We start from the raw sequence: 12890 nt of genomic DNA on the forward strand, positions 1-12890 counted from the left end.
TAAAACAGTTCACAAGAGAAAAGCTTTTTATCTCATACAATGAATCTGGGAAAGAAACAGCTTATATTAAGAAAGAAATGTGACATTATGAAACCAATACCATTCACAATCACAAAATAAAGCAGAAATACTGAGGAATAAACATCACGCCCAAAACTCCAAAAGCAAAAGACCCCCACAAAGAACTACAGAACATTTTGATAACAAAACAAAAGGACCTATAAAAATGGAGGAATATTTGGTGTTCATGGATCATAAGACTCAATATTGTGCAAGCATCAATAGTACCTAAAGCAATCTAAAAATTCATTTCAGTTCTGATCAAAATTCCCACATCAATCTTTAAAGAAATGGAAAAGCAAATGATCAACTTCATATGGTAAGAAGCCGAGGATAGACAAAACACATCTCAAAAAGGAAAACAAAGTAGGCATTCTTGTATTACATGGCCTCAAAATCTGCAGCACAGCCAGGTTTTTCAAAACAGCCTGGTACTGGTGTAATGATAGATACACAGACAAATGGATCAGGACACAAAACCCAGAAATACAAACATCCGCATACAGGCAACTGATTTTTGACAAAAACCCAGTAAGCATTGAAAGGGAAAGGATGCCTTCTTCAATAAATGGCGATGGAAAAAATGCACATCCTTGTGCAGAAGAATAAATTTAGACCCACATCTTTCCCCATGCAAAAAAAAATCAAACTCAATGTGGATCAAAGACCTAACTGTACCATTCAAATTTATCAGGATCATCAATGAGAAAATTGGGACCAATCTAAGCACAGGGAAAACACGGTTTACCAGATATAACATAGGAAGAACACTCCATGTAAAACAAGAGAGAAGAGCAGGACCCATTAAACATGAAACACTTGTGTACATTCAAAGGCTTCATGAAAAGAGTGAAATCAGAGCCCACAACAAGGAAAAGATATTTATCAATGACAAAAGAGGAAAGGGACTAGTTACTAATATCTACAGTATACTACAAGCCTACAAGAAGGGGAAAAAAAACTAACCAACTTTTGAGAAGTTTGGCAGACGCCCTGAACAGACGATTTACAAATGATGATGCTCAAATGGCTGATAAACACATGAGGAAATGCTCTTGTTCACTAGCCATTAGTGAAATGTAAGTCAAAACAGGAATGTGATACCATCTAACACCCATAGCCAAAGCTCAATTTAAAATATCTGAGAGTAACAAATGCTGACATGGCTGTCGAGAGATAGGAACCCTTATACAAATCTGGATTTTGGGTTTGTTTATTTGTTTTAGGTTTGGCTCAGTTCCTTAAAGACTTACTATTTTATGAATCATTCTAAATCTCTATTATGCTCACATATTTTTCTTAATTTATTATTAATTGGGAATTAATACATATATCATTCCATAGTTCAATCACATCCAGCAGATTTGTGCGTTTGCTACCACAATCAGTTTGCAAACATCCCTTTTCTCCATGGACACCTTGACATCATCTCCCTTTGCCCCCACTACCTACGCTGTAGCCCCCTCTCCTCAAATCCCTTATTCTACTTGCCATCTCTATAGGCTCATCAATCCTGGGTTTCACATACCCCCAAACATACAACACAACATCTAGAGGGTGACCCTGATAACCTAATACCCCTGAGATAGACCCTAAAATGTACAAGCAAACACCAAAAGAAAAATACAAAATATTCTGGAAACCAGAGGAGGTGCAGCATACATGCTAGTGGGGATCTGCTGACAAAGTTTTAACTTTTCAAGTCAAATGGATGTCTTTGTTCTTCTATATTCAACATGCTAATTCACTGTTTGGTCAACTCTTTACTCCTATCTCTCAACTGTGGATAGAAGGAGTTCACCTGAGGCTTATTTCCTAGTTGGTTCCACAAATGTATGATGGGTTCCCATTGTCATCCATAGCCTTCTCCAAACCAGATTCTCGCCCTTTAGGCTCTGATACAAATCCCTCTTTCGACTTCAGATTCTATGCGTCACAATCCTTTCGTGACTGATGGTGGTGTTCGTCATCCACCTGCACATAGTTGGCATTTCACTTAGATGGCTGCTTGGTTACAGACTAGCCTTTAAGACCCCAGAGGCTATTTTTTCTGATAGTAGTGTGCCAACTAATTTCTTTCCACATTTTGCTATAGCACCTGTCTCCTCCGTGTTACTTCCTGAGGGTAAGTATTAGCAGGGCCATGTTGTGAGAACTAAATGTTCTTAAGTTGGGAACTAGGATTTAGTGTAAGCCCCAAGTGATTCCTGGATCCATGTTTGTTGTTCTTTTTATTTTCATTTTATTGGGAGCTATCGCATATATTATTGCAATTCATGGTTCCATTAGATCAGGGATACTTGTACAATTGTTGGCATCATCATTTATAATACATTTTCTTTTTTCTTGAATTCCTTGATATCAAGGACACCATAAAGTTGGAAAGAGGACATTTTTAAAGAACTACAGGATAATTATGTGTTTGATCATCGCTCTACTATACCCTGGATGTATTGTCTCTTCCGTGTCACCCTTCTGTGAGGGACTGTTTACTTATCATACAGGTTGGATTTGGGTCTCCACTTTTCCTAGGCTCCTTCGTGTCAATTTGATTACTTGTTTTTGAATTGCTGATACCTATTCCCATTAACACCTCATGATCACATAGGCTGGCATGTTTCTTCCATGTGGCTTTGTTGCTTCCATCCTAGATGACTACTTGTTTAAATTTAAGTCTTTAATGCCCCCCAGATGCTATATCTTTTAATAACTGGGCACCATCAGCTTTCTTCACCACCTTTACTTATGCACCCATTTTGTCTTCAACACAATGGTGTTGGAAAGGTGAGTATCCTACATTGCACATTGTTAGAACAAGCCTTTCATGTACTGAGGTAGGGGAAGCTTATTGACAAAGAGGACTGAAAGCCCTACCTCAGTGTGAGTTGTGACATCCCCCTCCCTAGGATGCAATGATACAGAGGACAATACTGAAGATACTCTCTGAGGAGAGTGGCCAGTATGTCCTGTTCATATGGGAACAAACTAAGAGGGAAAGGGGGAGAGAGTGAGTAGACATCATTCTATCCCAGAAAGCCCTGAGGGTGACACTCCTTCTTGGAGAAGCTCGACCACAGAGAGGCCTGCTGACCTGGTGCCGAGTTGAGACATGACATCTCCTCTCTAGATCACGGTGTTCTCTATAGACGTCAGCACTAAAGAAGATACAGTGCAGGGAGTGTGGCTGGTCTGACCTCCCCACATGGGGCAAACTAAGAAAGGAGTACAACAGATCAACAATGGGAGCAAAGCCATGAATTCCCTGAGGAATCCTGAAAGTGGACTTCTGACTCAGGGGACAATGCTTGACACCTCATTGAGTCTGATACCCAGGGTGGTCAGACAGCCTGGAGGAGAGCCTGACTGGTATCAATAAACCATACATCACTCTCTCTAAGTATGTATCTGGAAAGTCACTTTAATGGAGGGCACCCCATGCCAGCTGGGATCAAATTTTTAAGGGAGCGAAAGGGATGTCATCTATTGAGTGGCTGCCATGCAAAGCTATAGCAAGGTCTCTCCAGACAGGTGGACAACCCTCTCAGAGGAATGAGGCACACTCATGGGAAAGTCAAGCACAGAGAGGGAAAAGTGGAAAACACTTCTGGGCGAGCACGAATGCATGACTGTTGGTAGGAAAAGTAGAAAATCTGACCTCCGGTTGTAGGGAAGAATGACTGAAAATGCTTTGGGGGACCCTAGCGTGGGAATGCCTCTGGTGGTATGCACCAAATGGACCACATTGATCTGGGCTTCTGAATGCAACCTGTGGAAGCAGGCCAGATGATGTGGAATCCTGGAATATTGAATCCTGGATCTTCAGCGTGCTCGGCATGCGCCAGAGGCTGCATCAGTGAGATGCGATGCAGAAAATCCACTAACGAGTGAACTCTACCTCACGGACACTTGTAATCTGAGAACTTAATGCTGAAAACTGCTGGTGGTGGAGGAAACAGAAGACAGATGTACCAAGACGTTGAACTCTTGGTAGGCAGACAAAGATAGTCTTGCTCTGTCAATGTCCAATATGCTTTATTAAGATATATATTATTCTAACAAATGTGTGACTGACATTCACAGTGAATATTATTGCAAATTTTACTGACAACTAATCCAATTTTTGGTAAATAGCATCCTACCACAAAATGATTGATTTTGTACAAATGAATAATTCATATATACCTATATAATTGTGATATAGAGTTAGTCTTCATTAGCCAATATTCCTCTCTTGAGAGTGCTTTAAAAAATCAATACCAGGAACTATTCAAAGACAATACTGACAGATGATCATTATGCCCCAGGAGGTTGATCAATAAGACTCTCTATCATAAATTAACCAGGAGGTTTTGAAAGGGAGCCAAAGGCAGATAAATCAAAACAAAGCAAACCGTGGATCCAAGAATGAACTCGTGTGAAATACTAGCTCCAAGTAAGAACAATTCGTTCTTACATCATGACCTTCCTGGACACTCTCCCTCAGGAAGGAAACACAGGGAATCCAGGACAGATGAATCCCTCAGGACCAGTGATGAGAGTAGCAATACCAGGAGGGTTGAGGGAAGGTGAGGGAGAAAGGGGGAACCAATTACAAGGATCTACACATAACTTTCTCTGTGGGGGTGGACAACAGAAAAGTGGGTGAAGGGGGACGTTGGATGGTGTAAGATAGGACAAAATAATAATAATTTATAAACTATCACGGCTTCATGGGGGAGGGGAGAGGGGGAATGGAGGGGAAAATGAGAAGCTGATACCAAGGGCTCAAGTAGAAAGCAAATGTTTTGAGAATGATGATGACAACATATGTACAAATGTACTTGACACAATGGATGGATGGATGGGTTGTGATAAGAGGTGTACGAGCCCCCAGTAGAATGATTTTTACAAAAGTTAAAAAATGAAGCTTCCAAGAAGAAAAGCCCAGGACTAAATATCCTCATAGGGGAAGTCTACAAAACATTCAGGAAGAACTGTCACAAATTATACACAGATTACTGTAGAATATGGAAAGGGACAGAAAAATCCCAAAATCATGCTATACAGTGAGTATAACCCAGATTAAAAAAGCAAACATGTAAAGACCCACAGAGACAAACAACTACAGACCAATAACCTTCATGAACACAGAGGCAAACATTCTCAAGAAAATTCTGGCCAGTAAAATCCAACATCATGTTAAAAAAGTGATACGTCATGACAGAAGTGGGATTTCTACATGGGATGCAAGAATGGTTCAACACTGGAAAACCAATTAATGTAATTCACCATATAATCAAGACAAAGAACAAGAACCACATGATCATGTCAATAGATGCAGATAAAGTATTTGACATTACCCAACATCCATTTCTAATAAAAGCACAGAATAAGAAACAGAAGGAAATTTCTGAACAAAAGGTCATTAATTGAAAACGAATGGCTGATGTCACATTCAAAGGAAAAAAAACCTGAAAACATATCCCTGTTAATGGGTACTAGACAAATATGCCAATGATCACTACTCTTGTTCAACATCATGCTGGAAGTTTTAAGAAAACAAAATGAAACCAAGGGAATGCAATTGGGTAAAGAATCTTGCTATGTGTAGGCTAGTTGATTTTGTGGAGAGAGAACTGCCAGGACTCAACAAAAAGACTGTTGGAAACTATTGGGGTTATTGGGTACAGTAGCAGGGCACAAAGTTATCAAGCAGAAATCAATGGAATTTCAATATACCAATGAAAAAAACTCTGAAAAAGACATCAAGAAAATGAAACCAATAAAATAGTCGCAGTAAGGAGAAATCCCTAAAAATCAACCTAATCAAAGGTACAAAAAAAAAACTATCCAAAGAAAACTAGGGAATATTATTCAAGAAACTAATAGAGACTAACACAAATAGAAGGATATCCCATGTTCATGGACTAGAAGACTTAATATTGTGAAAATGTCGATATAAATGGCTAAAACAGTCTACAAATACAATGCAGTTCTGATCCAAATTCAAACTTCATTCTTTAAAGGAATGGGAAAAAATAATTACAACTTTATATGGAGAAGGAAGAGACCCAAAGTAAGTAAAGAAAACAAGAAGAAAAATGAGTAGATCTCCCACTACTCAAACTAAAAACCCACTACACAGCCCTAGTATTCAAAACAGCCTGGAACTGGCATATTGAGAGTTGCAGAGGCCAATGGACAAGATGGAAAATCCAGAAAAAATAGTATCCACCTATAGGCAACTATTTTTTTGCCAAAGGATCCCAAAATATTAAAAGGGAAACTTACATCCTGTTCAAAAAATGGTGCTGAAAAATAGCATCTCTATCTGTTGAAGAGTGAAACAGGATCCATACCTCACCTCATATACAAAAACAAACTCATGAAGGATTGGAGACCTAAATGTAAACCCCAGAGTTACCAGAAAATTGGAGCAACCTTAAGGGCCCTGTTGCAGGCCATACAAAAAATACCAAGTACAGCAAAGGAAGCCCATACAGTAGAAGACAAAATAAATGACTGTCACCTCTTAAATATAAATACTGTGCACATCAAAAGACTTCTTCATCAAAAGAGTAAAACAAGAGCCAAAGGTCTGAGGAAAAAATATTTTTAACAATGACACAATGGGCAAGAGACTTAATGCTATGTCTAAACCGTTCTGCAACACCTCGATAAAGAAAAAATAACAATACAATTAAAAGGCGGGCAAAAGACATGTATAGACAATTCACAGGGGAGTCAAATGACTAAGAAACCTATGACGAAATGTTCAAGGTTATTAGCCATATAAGCAGGTCCAAATCAAGACTATGATGAGGTATCATCTTAGATTCACAAGGAAAGTCTATGATAGGTAGGTTTATTGTGCCAATCTGGCCAATAGGAACATGGGAGATTAATGAGGTTGCAGTTTGATGAGAGGGTAAGGAGATAAATGGCGCAGCAAGGCCCACCCCTCTATCTCTAGCTCTCTGGTGATTGGACCAGAGTGTGGCTGTGTTAGCTAATTCTGTGGCTCAACTTGTGAGCTACACTACCTGTGGGACAAACCAACCCATGGATCATGTCAGTAGGACTTGAGGTTCCTTCAAGAACTGCTTCACCACACTGCTAGTGTGTACATCACTTAAGTTTGAGTCTGGTGGATCCTGTCATGTTATATTGCTTGAATCCGATATCCTAACTTGGCCTGCTTTGCTCATCTCCTGAGCTGCTGACTGTTAGTGACCTGCCCTGCTGTTTGCTGCCTGTGGGTAGACTCTACCTGTATTGCCCAAGGGAAGACTCAGCTATCTGCTTCCTTGACCTTCAATCCAGCAGCCTTTGAGAGTTGATGGACTTCCAGTATATTAACTGTTCCATGGGAGTGGGTTGAACTGAGCCCTCTGTACTGCTGTGTAGACAATCATGTGTCATGGTTTTGTTTCTCTAGAGAACTCTGCCTAACATAATTGGTACCAGGAGTGGGGTGCTGTAGAAACAAATGATAAAGATGGAGAGTAGATGCTTGTTCAACCACTGCCTCATGGTAGTTTTTCTTCTTTGGCTAACCAGAAGTCAAATATGGCCAAGAAGTTCACCTTGTTGTTTTCTGGAAAGAATGTGGGAATTTAAAGTTGTGATTCCTAGAATTTGTTTTATATTATTCCTGTCTGTAATGGTGAAAATGATTGTGCTAAATGCGAATCTTGCGCTCGGGTGGCAAAGTTGTCCATCGAATTTCTGAGACCATGCTGCTTAGTGAAAATAATTCACAGAATGTCAAAATGGTAGACAGAAAGCCTGGCCCAGGCGTGATGCAGTCAGAGCCTAATCCCATATTTTGTATCAATAGTATAGTTTAGAAAAGGATTAAGACAAATTAGATAAGATTGAACTTGACTATTTTAAGGATTGAGTTTAGGATCTGATTCTACTTTGTTTATACTGATTTCTTCTGCTTATTATATAATTAATATAATGATTGATATAAATGATTATAGGTAAGTATGAAAATAGATTTTGTAAGCATTGCCTTCAACCATTAAAATTTGAATCTTTAAATGGGTTTAGGACACTCCTGCAAAAAAAGACTCTGAAAAGATAAGCCCTGCCCAGTATCTTGAGTGCTCAGGACATTTACAGGTGGAGATATTTGCCTAGGGTGCTATTAACAGATTGAAGGGGAAAAGAGGAACTCTTTCAGTTTTGAATTTTGAACTAGTGGTTTTTGTCAGAAGCTGGAAAAAATCTGGAACCATGAAGAAAAGTCCTCTCTAGAACTGAATGTTAAAGGCAGCCTGTTGGCAGACTGAATGCTTTCTAGATGACCACCTTGATCCACTTGTTGACTGGAAGTGGGAAAATTACAGCAATAAAGAGACCGGTTGAGTCTGGCCTCTGGCACCATGGATCTGGTTCACAGGGGTTAGAAGAGAAGATGAGAGCAGGTTGACTGCTCTGAAGTTCATGACCTAGCTCAAGAGGACTAGGGTTGTTGAGAATTTGTGACAGTGCCCATGGTCTAAAGGCGAGGTGACCAATGGACACCCTAATGAGGCTAAGTGAGGCAGCCCACACTGAGGTGATCAGATGATGAGAAGATTTTTGAGCGTATGAACTGGTAAATATTTATGCTGACTTTATGGGTGGCCTGTCCTGATTTGACTTTCCTTATGGATGTGGACTTTACAAGGTTCCAACTGGAAAGAAGATTCTTAACTTCAAAGAATATGATTGTCTCCTCCAATCACTGGGTTGATGTAAGTGGGCAGTGTAGAAATTGGATACCCAAAATTGACAGGATAAAAGCATGTAGTGATTGGCTTACAAGACTTTCATAGGTGGGTGAATATATCCATAGGTTAAGGTGTACGTATTACTTAACTGCAATTGTTAGGCATAGAATATTATTTTGTTATTCACTTAGAGAATATTATGTTTAAATGAGACTTTGGCACATTTATTAATTGTATGCATTTTAGTTTTATCCTGTTAGGTACAGATATGAGTTTATTACTGTTTGTGTGAAAATTATATGTGGCTAAATAATTTTATAAAAGTGTCAAGTTATCAAATGGCGATCTGTGGAAGTTACATAATCTCCTGTCAACTTGCGATGGTGCAGAGTCTTGCCTGTCAGCCAGGCCATAGAAAATGAGAGCTTTCTCCTGAGCATTCTGGAAACTCCTATCTTCCTCTTTGGAGTTGGGACACACACACTCTGCTTTGTACTCCTGATGAAAAAGGAACCTGGAGCTATACTAGAACCCTGAAGCTAGAGGAGCCACATGGAGACACATGTGAATGAAATGCTTACATCACCACTGGATCCACAAGATTTTCCACCCACTGGCCTGCATTTGACATCATTGCAAATGTTTCTTGACACTGAAGAGGAAGTTATAGATTGTTAGTAGACATATGAGCTAATAGCAGGTGGACTTGATCTAGACTGGGCTGGAATATTTTTTCAATATTCAATTGCTGCTTTTTATAAAGCTCTTCCTTATATACACATGAGTGTCCATGAATTTGTTTCCCTATTCAACACAAATACTAATACACAGCCCAATTCAAATATCAGAGAACAACACATGCTGGAGAGAATATGGAGAGATTGGAACTCTTAAACACTGATGGTGGACCTTTCCATATACACAACCATTGTGGAAAGCAATATGGCTCTACCTAAAAAAACTGGTAATAGAAATATTATAGGATCCAGTAATAACTTTGCTCTCTACATTCCTCAAAAAAATCACAGGCAGGGCATGAACAGTCTTATGCTTCCCCTGTCCATTGAAGCACAATTCACACGAGCAAGAAACTGGACACAGATGAAAAGCCCATCAATAGAAGAATGGATAACAAAAACTCTGGCACATAATACACAACGGAATACTATGTATCCCTAAAACACAGCAAAGAATTCATGAAACATCTCATGATGTGGTTAAACAAGAAAACCATTGTGCTGAGATCACTTAATGACATTATCAATAGAATCCTTTTATGCTCTAAGGGCATGCATGATCTATAATATTATGTATCATAAAATGATAAGGATGTCTCTAAAGAGAATCAGAAATATATATAAAATGTAGATGTATGAATGATTTGGCGATCTCACTTGATTCTAGCCCCAATCTAAGAACAGTTGTTTTTTATGATATGTCTCTCCTCAATGCTCACCTTGAAGAAGAAATAACTGAATATATAGGTGCTATAGCAAAGTGCGGGGAAGAAACCAGAAGTGGCTATCAGGAGGAATAGGGTGTGTGGTCTTATGAGTTTGTCTTCAAACAAGCAGCAATTTAAGTGAGGCAACACCTAAGTCCACATGGAAGAAGCACACCACCTTGTGTAATCCAAGGATTATTAATAATAAAATCCAAATCTGAAGGAGGGAATGTTCTCAGAGTTTGATTTGTGGACACTTGGGTTGCAGAAGGCTATGGATAATAGCCTAAATCTAAGATCCATATTTAGGGTCACACACAGGATATACCTCTGGTGAAACCCCTGAACGTATTTGAGGGATGTGAGTACCCTACCTGACACAGAGAGAGCATTCAATTCAGTGCTTGGTTGATGTCATCAGGCTAAATTATGCTACCATTTGATCTCCCCTGTGGCCCATTCTAAGGTCCTTTCAGTTTTTAATGTTTGTGGTTGCTTTTAGATTATTGTCTTTCTCCTTTTTTTGTCCCATCGTTTATTTCTTTGTTTGTTTTTCATTGGTTTGCATCCTGTCTGTGTCTTGTATAATTTTCAGTATATGAAGTACAGCAAAGAAAAGTCTATAGAGGCAGTAACTGGATTGTTAATTGTCTAGAATCAGGCTTGGGGAGGAAATGGAGAGCTCACATGGGGGAAAGTCATGGAGGAAATTGGGAGCTAACAATGATTAAGAGAAAAATATTCTGAAATTGCGTGTGGTGATAATTATTCAAATCTTATTAATATGATTGAATGGTTAAATTATTTTATATATACAATATATGCCAATTTAAAAAGATATTTGCTAAATTGTAAAATTGCTAAGGATTAGAAGCAAGAACAAAAGGAAATCTTAACAAACCTGAATGCAATTCTGCCAGAGTCCAGTTCTTAGAAGAGAAAATCCTCTTTATAGAGATGGCCTAAAGGTTTTGAATCTATGCATGAATTCACAATGAAAATTTTTTTCCCTGAGTACATTTGGTGATCTCGCTTTCCTCAAAACATTTAACAAATTGTGGGCCAGGGAAAATCAAGGGATCAAAGAACAATGCTTTGGGATGCTATAATGATGAACATATGATATGCATTTGCCAAGATTCAAAGATCTTCATAGCACAAAGATTAAGTCTTAATATGTGCCATGAAACATATGTATTGTATTAAATGTATATTACGCACATACACAAACAAAAACAAACTCACTGTCATGGAGTCAATGCTGACCCATAGCGACCTCCAGTGGCTTTCAGCAACTATAAGTGCTTCCAGGAGAAGGCTCAGTTCTTTCTCCTGCTCAGCTGCAGGTGGTTTCAAGTTGCTGGCCACAGGTATGACATCCCAATGCATGGCCACTACACCATCAGGGCTCCTCTTGCAAGGGGGTACCCCACAAAGCGGAATTTATTTCCCCAAAGATATGTATTTAAATGTTTTTTACAAAATAACCTTATCGTTTTGAAGTACCCTCTATTGTATTTAATACATTTGTCAAATCAGTGATTCCCTTCTTGGAAACATTTTCAAAACTCCTCTGTTTGGATGACTGACAGCACATCCCTCACCTTTTTCTTCATCACTTCTGTCATCACATTGTTGTCCTTTCACGTCTGCCTTCATTCACAGGAACATAAAGAAGTCACATGGAGCAAGGTTAGGTGAGTCAGGTGTCGGGTGCGTGGGGCAACAGAGGCATGCTCTTTTTGTCAAAAGCTGGCACATTGAGAAGACTGCGTGAGCAGGCACATTGTGGTGCTGGCACAACCAGTCAGTCCCCTGTCTGCCAGAAATAAGCCTTTTATGTTTTGGTCACACTCTGTTATGCAATCTCTTCAGAACCGCTAAATAAAAAGCTGGATGAACAGTTTGACCTGGTGGAAAGAACTGCAACTGCGCTACAGACTGGCCTTTTAGTCTGTTCAGGAAGTTGTTGGACATCCAGAATGAGGTTTCTCTTCAATGGACATTTCACCTATTTTGAAATGAGAAGACCACTCAGACACGAGTTTTTCCCATCGTGCTGTCCTTGTAAGCTGTGTTCAACGTAACTACAATTTTTGCAGCATTTTTCATGAGCAGTACACAAAAATTCATAGGCACAGGCTGTTCTCTTAAATTGGCCATCACAAAAAAACAAGGTTCAAGAAAAACTGCCTTTAAGAAACAAATCACTGTGTCAGAGCGAGTAGCTCAATGCTCACCTAGTGGGAAAATTTTGCACTAAAAAAAAAAAAAGCCCAGCAGAGCTTTTTGTATGTGGGGTGGGGTGTGTGGGGGTGTTATTCCCTAGTATATACACAGGTTAAATATATGTGTTTACATATATGTGTATATATATGCCTATATACATATGTACAAACACAGAAAATCAGGAGGTGTGGAGATTCCAGAGAGGACTATAGACTGTTACAATATTGGGAAGAAAGTATTGGGCAAAGTTATGGACCTACGTACCATTAGAAATGTATACATTGTATACGACTAACGGTAAAAGAACCTCCACATCAGAATTTAATTTTAGTTCATGATGTTATTTTCCAAGGGACTGTGGATGCATATTTTAATGGGTGGTAATTAGAGACACCAATATGAGAGAATGTTTATGTAATCAAAGCACATAGAAATATGTATAGATATTTTGATAA

The sequence above is a fragment of the Tenrec ecaudatus genome, chromosome 2 (genome assembly GCF_050624435.1).
Source record: "Tenrec ecaudatus isolate mTenEca1 chromosome 2, mTenEca1.hap1, whole genome shotgun sequence".
Lineage (NCBI taxonomy): Eukaryota > Metazoa > Chordata > Mammalia > Afrosoricida > Tenrecidae > Tenrec > Tenrec ecaudatus.